Raw genomic sequence first — 13,227 nt, forward strand, 5'->3', positions numbered from 1 at the left:
GGACAGACTTTAAAAATTGAAATAGCATAAAATAAATTTGATAATTATCTCAAAATTATCCATTGTAACTTCATTAATTAACTTGAGAAAAGCCCAAAATTTCTGTTTCACATTCAATAATGAAAAACATTTAACGAGTTTATAAACAAATGAAATAAAACAATAATGTATTACAAATTACATCATTCAGTTGGAAAGTCTTTATTTAACATCATATTTCAAGTATTTATCTAGTTGGAAACGTAATGACTAGTAAAATGAAAATAATTTATCCCTGTTTATAATAGTTGTAGAGTTATGAATTCAGTAGTTAACTCAAAGCATTTACCATAGTTTTTATTCTCATTTTGAAAGTAATATAGATACTATTGATTTTCGAAATCATTACATTCAGAATTATTGATGAATTTTGTTATAATGTCAATCATAATATTTTCCTTCGAGTTTGACCTAATTGCAAATACAAGGTTAGAAACAAAATTCACATCTATGTTAACTTAGCTTTGAATTTTATTTCACTAGGTTATGATTTTGCTATTATTACTATAATTATCATTATACAGTGGAACGCCTCATATTATAGTTGAATTGAATAGTGAAAATAATTGATGTATTTTAAAGGCCTTGTAAACAATAATAGTAACATTTGAATAAAGCCATTCTCACTGATTATTTTTTCTTATAGTATATTTCAGTTAATAAAGAAAGATGGATAGGGGCTAGCAGTGGAATACAGGACGTGTGTTTCGCTTTAATTGGAACCCGTCAGCTGTACGTACCTGCATTCCAAAGTTGATGTTCACTCTGTGACTCAAACACAGTATTTTTCGCTTCAAACGTCATCGCGTTATTCACTTAGCTACTGAGTCATGATAGCCATTTGCTTTTGCAATGAGGTGAAGTTTAAATTAACTTTGTATTGTTTGTTTAAATCTTGGTTTGTCACAATTCATTTTTATCTAAAACTCTATTTGCTTGTGAATGGCATTTGCTTCTAAGTATCTTTTTCTTTAAACTTTCAGTTTTTAATCATTGTAACTGGAAGGTAGTTTTTATTTACATGCTTATATTAGTTGGTGTGTCTAGAGATTTTACTGAACTTTCGTTATGTTTACTACTCTTTCAATATTTACGTTGTACTGATAGCTGAAATCCATGAATTACTTGTTTTAGTCTCAACAGAATATTTGTTACCAATTGTGTACCATTCTTGATAATAACAGAATAAAAGTAACATTTCTAAAAGAAACTGTTTTTAAAACCTATAAAAATCAGATTCTTTGTAAACGCATTTACATTTGATTAAATAATAATTATATGCCCCTATAGCCAATTCTATATCGTTTTTCTTTAGGTCAAATAAAGTGTCAAGCTTAAAACATCTGGTTTCAATACAGTGGGAATTATCTTTCACTTTAACTGTGAAGAGTTGGCAGTGATTTCAAAGAGCATCGTTTTTGCTAGGATAGAGAGAATTATTTTGTGGAAGCGGATTCATTTATCTTGACTCAAGCTTCTATATTATTGATATAAAACTTATACATCTTGGTTACATTTCTGTTATAACTTTCCGGTTGAACTACTAAGGATTATTAAACTAAGATGGAGGTAGATGTTTAATTCTCTTCAATTATCCATAGTTTTGCATTTAGTGTCAAGGAGTATTTAAAATTGATTACTTTTCGTAATAAGTGAATAGTTAATATAAACAAAAGAATAAAATGATGATGATGAATTATAGCAGAGTAGACATTCTTCTCTAATGCGAAAATCAGCTATTATTTATGTTTCATTTATAAGCAGATCCATTACATAGAAAGCGCTGATTGTTTCTTTAAAATCTTTTTATTAAATCATTAATATTAATATGACGCGATATTTATAAGGATGTATCAATTAAATATTTATGTTTTATGTATATATGAGATAAATATAAGAAATATACATCGTTCTTACTCAAACACTTTGAACCTGATAGCAGTTTGTTTTTTAAATCATAAATATTATCATTAAGTAGTTCGAACTTTTTTGGGGTAATAATCTTATGTGATTTCATAAATCAACACTTTATTCGATAGCTAGACACAAAATCTATAAACTCTTAGGTAATAAACAGAGTAATATAGTCATGCCTTTAAAATGTTATATGGTTTAGTAATATAAACTGTTTACATTATTGAAATAACATATAAGTATTTGTACGCCGAGGAAAGATGAACAATTTTCAAGCCAGTGTATGCCACGAGTAGTGAAAGGATAAATTCTACATACAACTGTATATTATGAGCAAAGAGGAGTGGTGTCTAGCAGTGGAATATAGGACATGTGTTTTGCCCTATTTGAGAATCGTCAGCTGAATGTATCTGATTCTTCTTATTGATGTTTAGGACTGCGATTCATCAGTATTTTATTGGCATATGTGCATCATGTGTAGATTGCTTCGATATTGTCCTAAGTCACAAGCATTATAAGCAAAGATGGATGGTGGCTTGTAGTGGAATCCAGATTCAAACAAACAATACGAAATGAATTCAAACTTCACCCCATTGCACAAGCAGGTGGCTATCAGGACTCAATAGCTAAGTGGATAACGCGATGACGTTTACAGTGAACGGTACAGAGTGCGAGTCTCAGGGTGATCATCAACTTTGGGATGCAGGTACATCTATCCAACGATCACTAAATAGAGCAGAACACGCGTCTTTTCTTCCAGTGCCAGCCACCATCGATCTTTGCTTACGATGCTCGTGAATTAAGACAATATGAGACTGATTAACTGAAGTCGTAAGCATCAATGGAAAGATCCAAGCAAAGTGAATTTAACTGTACATTAGTTATATTTGATGTTTCCTAGATCAAACTCTTGACAACTATATACTTTACCTGGCATACTTCTATTTCATTTTACCAATGATAGAAAATGCTAAACATAATTTTACCTAACGTCAGTAAATAAATAAGTTTTATCAAAATAAATCACTGTAATATAAAAACTAACTAAAAATCACTAAAATGATCTCTCAGTAAATCATTTCCGAATTTCTTGTCAATCACTTGATCATCGTACATTACAGTTGAATCATTCTCAAAGCACATTTGTGTAACATTGAGTCTTAGATTAAACATTATTCGAAATTACTAGTATAGGGGTTGTGGAGATTAATTAGTTTTTGATTGAGATCATGAACCGATTGATGTTAGAGCATCACAATTGAAAACCTGGAAGCACTGGACGGCCGTTTCGTCCCAGTATGGGACTCCTCAGCAGTGCGCATCCACGACCTCGCGAGCGGGATGCGCACTGCTGAGGAGTCCCATACTGGGACGAAACGGCCGTCCAGTGCTTCCAGGTTTTCAATTGTGATGCTCTAACATCAATCGGTTCATGATCTCAATCAAAAAATCATTCGAAATGTTTAATAAAGAAACTAATGCATTACTACGACAAGAATATCGTCAAAATATGTCATTTTTTGCAATAATTTAATTAACATTTCAAAAACAAATTTTTATTGCTACTTAAATAACTACTTAATATTCGGATTCATTTCTAGTCAGCTTCAAAATAATCAATTCATCCAGCTTATTTGAATAAAGTCCTTACCAGGTAAAATGAGTGCCTTATTAAATAATATAGGATATCTTCATTTGATCTATACTTTTTGTGAGGATTAATTCTATTATGTATACATAAAGCATACAAACATTCAAACCTGGATAGATATATGTATATATATAATTTATTCACATACTAACTGTAAGAATAAAAGTTTTACATAATGAAGCTTTACATTCTTTGATCGTTGATTTAACACAAATCAATGATAGAGAATAAAATAATAACAACAATGGAAACAAGAATAGATGATAAATATGAAAATGTTTAATCTACCTAATGAAAATTAGGGATTTTTATCACTTCACAGAGATAATAATGATAATAATTTATCCTCCTAAAAACATTTCTGTGTACATATGGATATTTGTTTTGTATTTGTTCTGATTGCACTTGAAAGTAGATGATCGATTAACAAGCAAGCATTTAATTCTTCATTTTATTTTAATAATTGAAGGACAGAGTTAATGAATTATGAAATTTATATGAAAATTGAAAGAGATTTTATTGATCGAATGTGTAATGGGAACCTAAGAACATCTGTACATGCAATCTTTTTCTTCAGCTGCTATAAGATTTCAAACTATATCTTACTTTAGAAACTGTAATTATTGATAAGATCTTGTTCTCTGACACTTTCAGTTTCAGTTTAACCTACGTTTTTATTGTATTTATCATACAGCAATAAACTATGACATTACATATAAATCTCAAAGTCATTTGATTACTTTTAATTAGCTTTAAACATCACTTATGTTCGTTAGTTATCTGTTGGTCAGATAAAGTCATCTTAACTCAACTTCAGTTTACAGTCTACTGAGAATCTATTCGAATATTAGTTTTCTTAAAACGTTCAGTAAGCATCGTCCTACTGGCAAGTGAATACAATTTATTTAGAATAATACTACGCATTTATTGTCAGCCTAATTTGTGATAATGATAATACGTTTTTAAAAATACAGTACCTTTTACAGCGTTACAGCAAAATGACTTACAAAATATTAATGATGATAACCTAGTGTTCTCAAAGCCAAGGCATATATCAAGCCTTTAATTTAAAGTAAATACCTGATCCAAAAAAATTCTGATAACTACCAGCTTTTAAACTAGATCAAAATTCTGAAAAAAAAATTTAAATGAAACAGCTATTTCATAGGGTTAAACTCAATGTAGAGTTATAAAAATGACAACACTTATAACTGACCATTAGAGCATAGGCATAGGCATATTTATCGGCATCCGACAATGATGGTCTTTTTTGAATTAAAAGCAGCATTTGACACAGTAGACCACGATATTCTGTGGCAGTATCTGTCATTGAAAGGCGTACCTCAGAAGTATATAAACCTTGTGAAGGCTCTTTACTCGAACACTACTAATCGAGTCAGAGCTTATGGTGAACTGTCATCTACTTTTGCAACCTCAAGTGGTGTCCGTCAAGGCTGTCCATTTTCTCCATTTTTGTTTAACTTCATCATAGACCTATTGATGGAAATAATATTCTCGTCGACTGAACTCTCGGGTATTGATCTCCATCCAGGAGGTCCACTTATCGACTTAGAATACGCAGATGACATAGTCCTGTTTGGTGAAGACGCTGATAAAATGCAGTCTTCTGGTAGCACTAAGCAACAATGCCAGAATGTTTGGAATGCGCTTCTCTCCCTCTAAATGCAAGTTGTTGCTTCAGGACTGGTCTGCGTCAACACCTGAACTAAGGATAGGGAGTGAAGTAGTGGAACGCGTTGACAACTTCACTTATCTTGGAAGTCTGATCAGCCCTAATGAGTTGGTGTTTGACGAAATCTCAGCACGGATTCGAAAAGCTCGCTTGGCTTTTGCCAACTGACATCACCTATGGCGAAGGCGAGATATCCGTCTACCAATAAAACGACGAGTATACTGCGCGACAGTCCGTTCTGTTTTAATTTACGGCAGCGAAACATGGTCATTAAGAGTAGAAGACACTCGTAAGCTACTAGCATTTGACCACAGATGCCTCAGAAATATTGCTCGCATCTTATGGGATCACCGGGTAAGTAATAGTGAGGTTAGACACAGGGTATTAGGGAAGGATGGTAAATCAGTTGATAAGGTTGTGAATCTTCATCGACTGAGATGGTCGGGTCACGTGTTACGTATGCCTGAACACCAATTACCACGACGTGCAATGCTAACCGGCGTTCGGGATGGTTGGAAGAAAGTCAGGGGCGGCCAAACAAAAACGTGGCATCAGTGCTTGAAGTCACTAACTTCTAGTCTGAGCCATGTTGGTAGATGCGGACTACTTGGTTGGGGTCCGCGTGACTATCGTAACCAATGGTTGGAGACTCTTGGTGACATGGCTCAGAATCGATCACAATGGCGTCGGTGTATACACTCTCTATCTTCCCTTAAACTAAGAGATTAAAATTGCTTCATATCTTTCTTTCTACGAACTAATTGTTTCTTCCTGTGGTGGAGAAGATTTATAGCTCAGGTGGATGATTTTGGTGGAGTTTTGTTCTCTGAGTTGGATGGTTTGGTCGTGGAGCTTTCATCGTTCTTCTGAACGACATCATCAGCACAAACTTCAAATAGAAGTGAAGTGTTTGAATTTCTCCATATGTGTCTCAAAGCTTGTTCTGTGCACCTCGATGTTGATTGGTTCTTATTGACCTTAAACCAATGGGATCACCAATATCAGGATTGATCGCAGAGGCAGTGATGCAAAGACTAAAATCCGCTATATTACTAGTGATCAAACCAAAAATTTGGATTCGCTACGTAGACGACACCTTCGTCATCGTCAAAAAGAATGAACTAGAAAACACTTACAACCTGATCAACGTCTTCGATGACATCAAGTTCACCATGGAACAGGAGTCAAACAACCAACTAGCATTCTTGGATATATTGATCACTAGAACCGACACAGGAAAACTGGAAACTCAAGTATATACGAAACCGACCCATACGGATCAAATTCTCAACTACAATAGCAACAACCTCAGAGCTCATAAAATCACCTGCGTACACAATTTGTTCAAGAGGGCGAGGACACACTGCAGCACACTGGCAGCACGAAGAAATGAAGAGAAATACCTAAAGGATGTATTTCAGAAGAATGGCTACCCCATCAACTTCATCAAAAAATACCAACCGCACGCAGCATTAGAACTCATGTCAAGCACAAAAATCAACAAAAGGATCACCCTACCATATATACAAGGAATATCAGAAACCGCGACGAGACTGCTGAAAACCTTCGGAATAGGTGTGGCACACAAACCAACAAAATCACTACAATCAATCCTATGCAAACCAAAAGATGAAATAACAAAGGAAAACAAATCAAACATCATCTACAAAATAAATTGTGCCAACTGCGAAAAACACTACATCGGACAAAGCGGACGCCCCTTTCACCTTCGCCTACATGAACATCAATTAGCAGTCAAACGCCATGATATCTCTTCACTTATATCAATACACGTGGACAACTGCGGACACTCATTCGATTGGGAAAATGTAGAAATCTTAGACAGAGGAAACTCCAAAAACACCAGAGAATTTCTAGAAGCCTGGCTTTCAGGTCAATCAGCAATCAACAAACATATTGAAATCAATCCAATTTATCAACCAATAAGGAAAATCATGTACAAATATGGGAACAAAAATCAAATCGATGGGAGACACAACCAAAACAAAGAAGTAAACTGACAAATTTAAGGTCAATAAGAACCAATCAACATCGAGGTGCACAGAACAAGCTGTGAAACGCATATGGAGAAATTCGAACACTTCACTTCTATCTGAAGTTTGTGCTGATGATGTCGTTCAGAAGAACGATGAAAGCTCCACGACTAAACCATCCAGCTCAGAGAACAAAACTCCACCAAAATGTTTCTTCCTGTACTATATCCTTATTGCAGTCTTTCTCTTATATATTACAACCTCTGAATTAGCTACTTTTATGAATCCGGTGTTCATCTTGTTATGTTAATGAGGTATGGCAACTTGGACCGACGCATATATGTGCTTGATCCTACGTTGTAGCTGACTGACTGACTGACCATTAGAACTTAAGAGGCAGCGATAAGTTGCCTGTTAACTATTTGGTTATTAGTGCCAGTATCATTTGTAATCATAACACATACATCTGAAAACTATTTAGGTCTTACTTCATATGAATATTAATATAACATTTGCTTCATTTTCCATGTTAAAGCTTAAATTAATCGTTTGCATGCAATTCAAAAATGCCAACAAATCCATTAATATTCGTTTGGAATAATTACGCTGCATACACTGTATCCTCGTTTATTAACAATTCTCTTAAATGTAAGTAGATAAAACAGCCTGAAAATGTTAAAATATCTTTGACTATTCGTTTTTAATAGGTTTTTATAATAAGCGTTTTTTTAGGTTTGTATTTTTGTAAACTTATTAACATTGAAATATAGTGGGAATGTCCACTCAGACAAATAAATTGATGATAATAAGACACGTTTTTGTCAGTTCTTCAAGCCAATATCTTGGAAATTTTATTGAACAACCGCTTTAGACAGTTGTATTATATTTGAGAAGAGTATGATTAGAGCTAAAATGTAACATTGATATTTTTTGTTAATTTCAGCTACTCAACTAGTTTGTAAGAGTTATAAATCATACATCTGATATAATATCTTATATTGACTGTCATTATTTTCATGCGTTTTTGTAATTGGTTCATAAGTTATTACAAAACAATTTATGGATTCAAATGTATAACTTGAAGGACTTTAAATAGGATTATTGGACGGAACGTTGGAATAATTTAATTTTCAATTGCTGAGAATATTTAAGATATAATCGTCACAATAAAAAGTGTTGTGTTACATCAAATCAAGTTTATAACCTTTTATGCTTTAACCGTAAAATAGAATGGTTAATAAATTTTTCTACAATTTCATAAAGAAAGAACTGAAACCCATCTCAATTATTCTTCTACAAAGAACCATAAGAAATGGGTAATGCGTAAAATCCTCGTCGATACATAATACTGCATAAATGAGACAACGCTTACTAATTGCTGATAAAACAGTTGTATTTACCTTGATAGCTGTTCTTGAATAAATAAATATATGTAGAACATATAAAATAAAGAATCAGTAACCGCTTTTGATTATTAGATTTGATTTCCAACAATTACTTGAATGATCTTTGATTCATTTCACATTAAGCATGTTTGCTTTACATAAACAAAGATTTAACAACATTAGTAAAAAAATTACTTTTCGAGTTGCCTACTAATCAAGTATGACATATAGTTATGTTAAGTCATTTAATTCATCTAATCTATAAACTTTAAACATGATACTTAGAAAAAATTAACTACATAACGAAGTTATTATCTACTGACTGATATTAGAAATGAGATAAGACATGCATATTTTTGCATCATAATCTCTCTAAAGACATGTAACAAGTGAATAATTTAAACACATTAGTTAAAACATAGATTTCTTACAGATTTGTTAATAGATATTGATGGACAAAACTATTTGCAAACAAATGCATATGATAATAATAATAAATAAAGCTAGGTATTATTCAAACCGTTGATGGATTCCTCATGTTAGAAGAGAATAACTAAGAAAGTAAATATTAGTAGTTTTTCATTATTTAACTGTACCTAAAGTATGTGTTTATTTAAGATAAAATAAACTCTGTACCTGAGATAGATGTTTTTAGTGTATAATTCTGAATTATATCAACACATTCATTAAACGACTTTATACCAGTTACCATTATACAGTAATCACCAAGAAACAAATTTTGATGGAACAATATACGAATATGTCATGTTTCCTTTTATTCTCCATCTCTAGTACCAGTTAATGAGTTGTTGGAACTGTAATTCAATAATAAGTGACAACGATCTGAGGGAGGGAGGTTGATTATGAATACAGTAGTCTTGAGTGCTGTTCGAGGTGGGAGGGCGGTTATCACTTCCCGGTTGCTCACACCGTGGAAGGGTTCTTCTAGAGGTACCTGAAAAGGAAATTGGATTAGAATTGATCTTAGTGACCTGAAAGCGTGACCGCAGTGCCCAAGGGACAACTGCTTGAGGTCGGTCAAACACAACTTTTTTATGGGTAATTTTTGTTTTAGCTCCGTACTTGTTCAAACCTTACCACCGGGGACGGATATCCGTGGGATAAGTCGAGGTGTGCATTTTTAGGGTCAACCTTTTCTAACCCCAATCCTCCTTGTGAGAAGGCAGAATCGCTGTCAGGCTGGTTGTCTGAAGGAAACACCTTACTGCTGTCACACCTCTGTACAGTCAGCAGTACGACTTCGCCTTCGAACCTTGAGTTTGTTGCTTTTAGTCTTACCGCTCTTCAACCGACCTGTCTGACATGGTAGGACTTTGAGGAATGATTGTTCCAGCCAGTATAGCTCGATTGCTTCATCACGATAGGCAAGCCCGACCACCACGTCAAAGTAGCAACAACGGTCGGGACAACGATCTGAAGTGTAAAACTGTTTTTCATGTGGAACTTGGATGCTCATATTTTGAACAACAATGTTGTAAATGAAAGTGTAATAATTGTATATTCCGAGTTAGTAATTATTTTGTATAGTGTATAGTGTAATTAAGATACTCAGTAAATGCAGAAACGGCATTACTTTCCGAGCAACTAGGTTATGAATCGCAACACTATTACTTTAAGGCCGTTAATAAATGCTTCCAATCAAACATATTCCAGGAAAGTGTGAAACATTATTTATTGCTACATGTGCTATTGTTCAATTAATATTAACGAAAGACCAATTGAAAACCAAAAATCACCAAACATCTTTTGTGTTTCGGAGTTTGGGCTTATAAAAGTGCATAACCAGTGACCTAATTTAGAACAAACAATCCTCTTTAAAATCACGTCAACATTTGAATCAGGGAGTTGAATTCACAATAATGCGATACCATTAAAAGGTATTATCAGTGTTATCTGTTTTCACTTCAGACATTGCTGAAATTCAAAAGTCCTGTCTTCTTACTGCAATTTCTTTATAAGCTGGTAACTAATTGTCACAATATAGAAGAAAGCAATAAGTAATCTCCATGAATCTCCCATTCTGGTAAAAAACTATGTGGTCATATGATTGTCATATGAGTAAATTCATTGCAAATCTATTTCTTTTACCAAGATTTGTATCTAAAGTCAATCAATCAGTGGTAAACAACGTGCAATCTGGAACAGATAAACATTATGAAAATAATGGGTGGTCCACACCTCTCCCAACCATAACTAGGTATTTCAAACCACCTTTCAGGTTTCATATCAATAGTATATAACTTTATGGACTGATAAAATGTCTTTACAATGTAGCTGATTTCTTATAAGCAATCATGCTAGCTAGTTTAAATATCTGTGGTAAATGTGGACTGACTGTATGTAAAATACATCTCGATCACCTGCGACAAAGTTGCATATAGAAAACGAACGTTTCTCCACATTTAAATAAGTTTTTGTTTAAATATTTTTTTACCGGATGAACTACAAACTATATATAATTAAGCAAAGATGGATAGTGGCTAGCAGTGGAATCCAGAACGCGCGTTTCGTCCTGTTTGGGACTCGTCATCTAGATGTACCAGCATCAATGGGAAGATTCAAGTAAAACAATACCAAGTGTATATATAATTGATTGTATAATAACGCCAATACAACATAACAAGGTGAACATATTTTTGCTGATAAATACTGTTTTAGTACAATACATACAGTGAAATTTCTGTGTTATACAAAAGAAATAAGTGTCTTGATGTTTTTATAATATGAAGAAAGAATAGCAATCCACTTTAGAAAAAATCAAACTAGAGAACGTTAATTTGTGGGCATTCATTTAACAGTTTATATGTAATGATTCTATGTATATTTCGAAACAGCCTTTTCTTTTAAAATTTGTTGAATAATATCTTTCGAAGATCATATAAGCAAAGTAAAATTTCTTTCAATAAACTGTTAATGAAGCATGTTTTCTTAAAAGCTTAGAAAACAAAAATATTGATTTTTATTTATAAAGGCTAGATAATTGAATCCGAATATTTCGCTATAATCTTTAGGTAGTGAAGACCTATGATTGAACTACATCAGATATATATATTATCAAATAAATCGAATGCTTACCGAACTTACATTGTATTGTTAATCCTAACTGATTGATTAGATATTCCTATAGTTAATCATTATTAATCTATAAATAAGTGAATCAGTTAATTTATGCCTAATTGGTTATAATCGTGGTCAGTGATTTCAAACACTAATCTGAAAACTGAGAACTATTTAACAATATATGGATTATCTTAACTAATAGCCTTTAAATTCTCAATTTTCATCTTTGTACTCAGGCTCTTTCCAGATTGATGAGTTAGAATTTGGAAATTCGATGTATATTTCATTGAAACTAAACAGAATTTTGTACTGTTTCACTTGCTAGTCAGCAGATTTGCTCTTCGTAAATATTAATATCAAGGTATATATTAGTTATATATCATCGACTTTTTAGAATTATGAAATTCTTGTTAACTTCCTTTTCGAGTGCTTTCGAATTATCAGTCTAACTTAATTGCTAGATTATTTAACTCTTACGAAAGATATGAAAACCATACTTTCGTTATTGGAAAAAGTTGACATTCAACATTTGTTCACTAGTTGACATTCAGATATGGAACCCATGATAGAAACGTTTAGTTTCATTTATTTTGTTTTTAAACATGTTTCACAAAAGCTATAAGCTTAAACTGAAGAAAGTCAACGTGAACTGGTCAGCTAGCAACTTTCGATAACTGGATTCATGTAAACAGAACCTGAGCTGTTGTTATCTACTTATTTTTTTAAATTTGTGGTACAAAACACTTTGACAAAAACTTCATCTCTGCACAAACTGGTTGAAAACAACTATCCTATCCACTTCTTTAATAAAAACATGAAAAGGACATGGAATAAAAAATTCAGAAGTTCATCATTTGAGAAAATTTATAACAGAAAAACCATTCTCTGTCCATCAGAAAAATGCTAAATGCTGTTAAAACGTCTTGTCAATTCCATTTTCTTTACTTTTACATTTGAAGATGATCGTGTTTGCTAAATTTGACTTTTACACTTCTGTTGTCATTTTATCTCATTAATAACTTTATATTTTAATGGGATACCATGTTAATATGTTGACTATGATGTCTTTTATTTAATCCTATTTTGTATACGTTATTCGGCTTATACATTTTTGTTTACATTGTATAACTAGTATTAAAATACATATTATGAATTTATCAGTACTATTCACTGTTCCCATTGATTGAGAAATTATGTTGTTAAAATTAAGTATATGTTGAAATGATTTTACATTTTTATAGCATAAAAGTACCCTTTAAGTTCTTTTTTGTTTTTTTAGTCATTATTATGATGAACTACGCCCAATTTAATTATCATTAAATGTTCGGAACCTAAATGATCTTAATATGGAACTTCTTAATAGTATACGTTTACAAATAAACAGGGTATCAAACCTGAGTGTTTGGCCTCATATCAATATATAGGGAAGCATATTTTAGACCTTATCAGGCATTGGTTAACAAAATATGT

The 13,227-nt window shown here is 32.6% G+C and overlaps 1 protein-coding gene across 1 annotated transcript in view; it reads right to left on the reverse strand.

Annotated features, from left to right (window-relative positions):
- EPHA5 (Ephrin type-A receptor 5) overlaps positions 1–13,227 on the reverse strand; it is a 79,163-nt gene that overhangs the window by 45,753 nt on the left and 20,183 nt on the right. The gene's annotated exons all lie outside the window — the stretch shown is intronic.

This window comes from Schistosoma haematobium, chromosome 1, assembly GCF_000699445.3.
Source record: "Schistosoma haematobium chromosome 1, whole genome shotgun sequence".
NCBI classification, from domain to species: domain Eukaryota; kingdom Metazoa; phylum Platyhelminthes; class Trematoda; order Strigeidida; family Schistosomatidae; genus Schistosoma; species Schistosoma haematobium.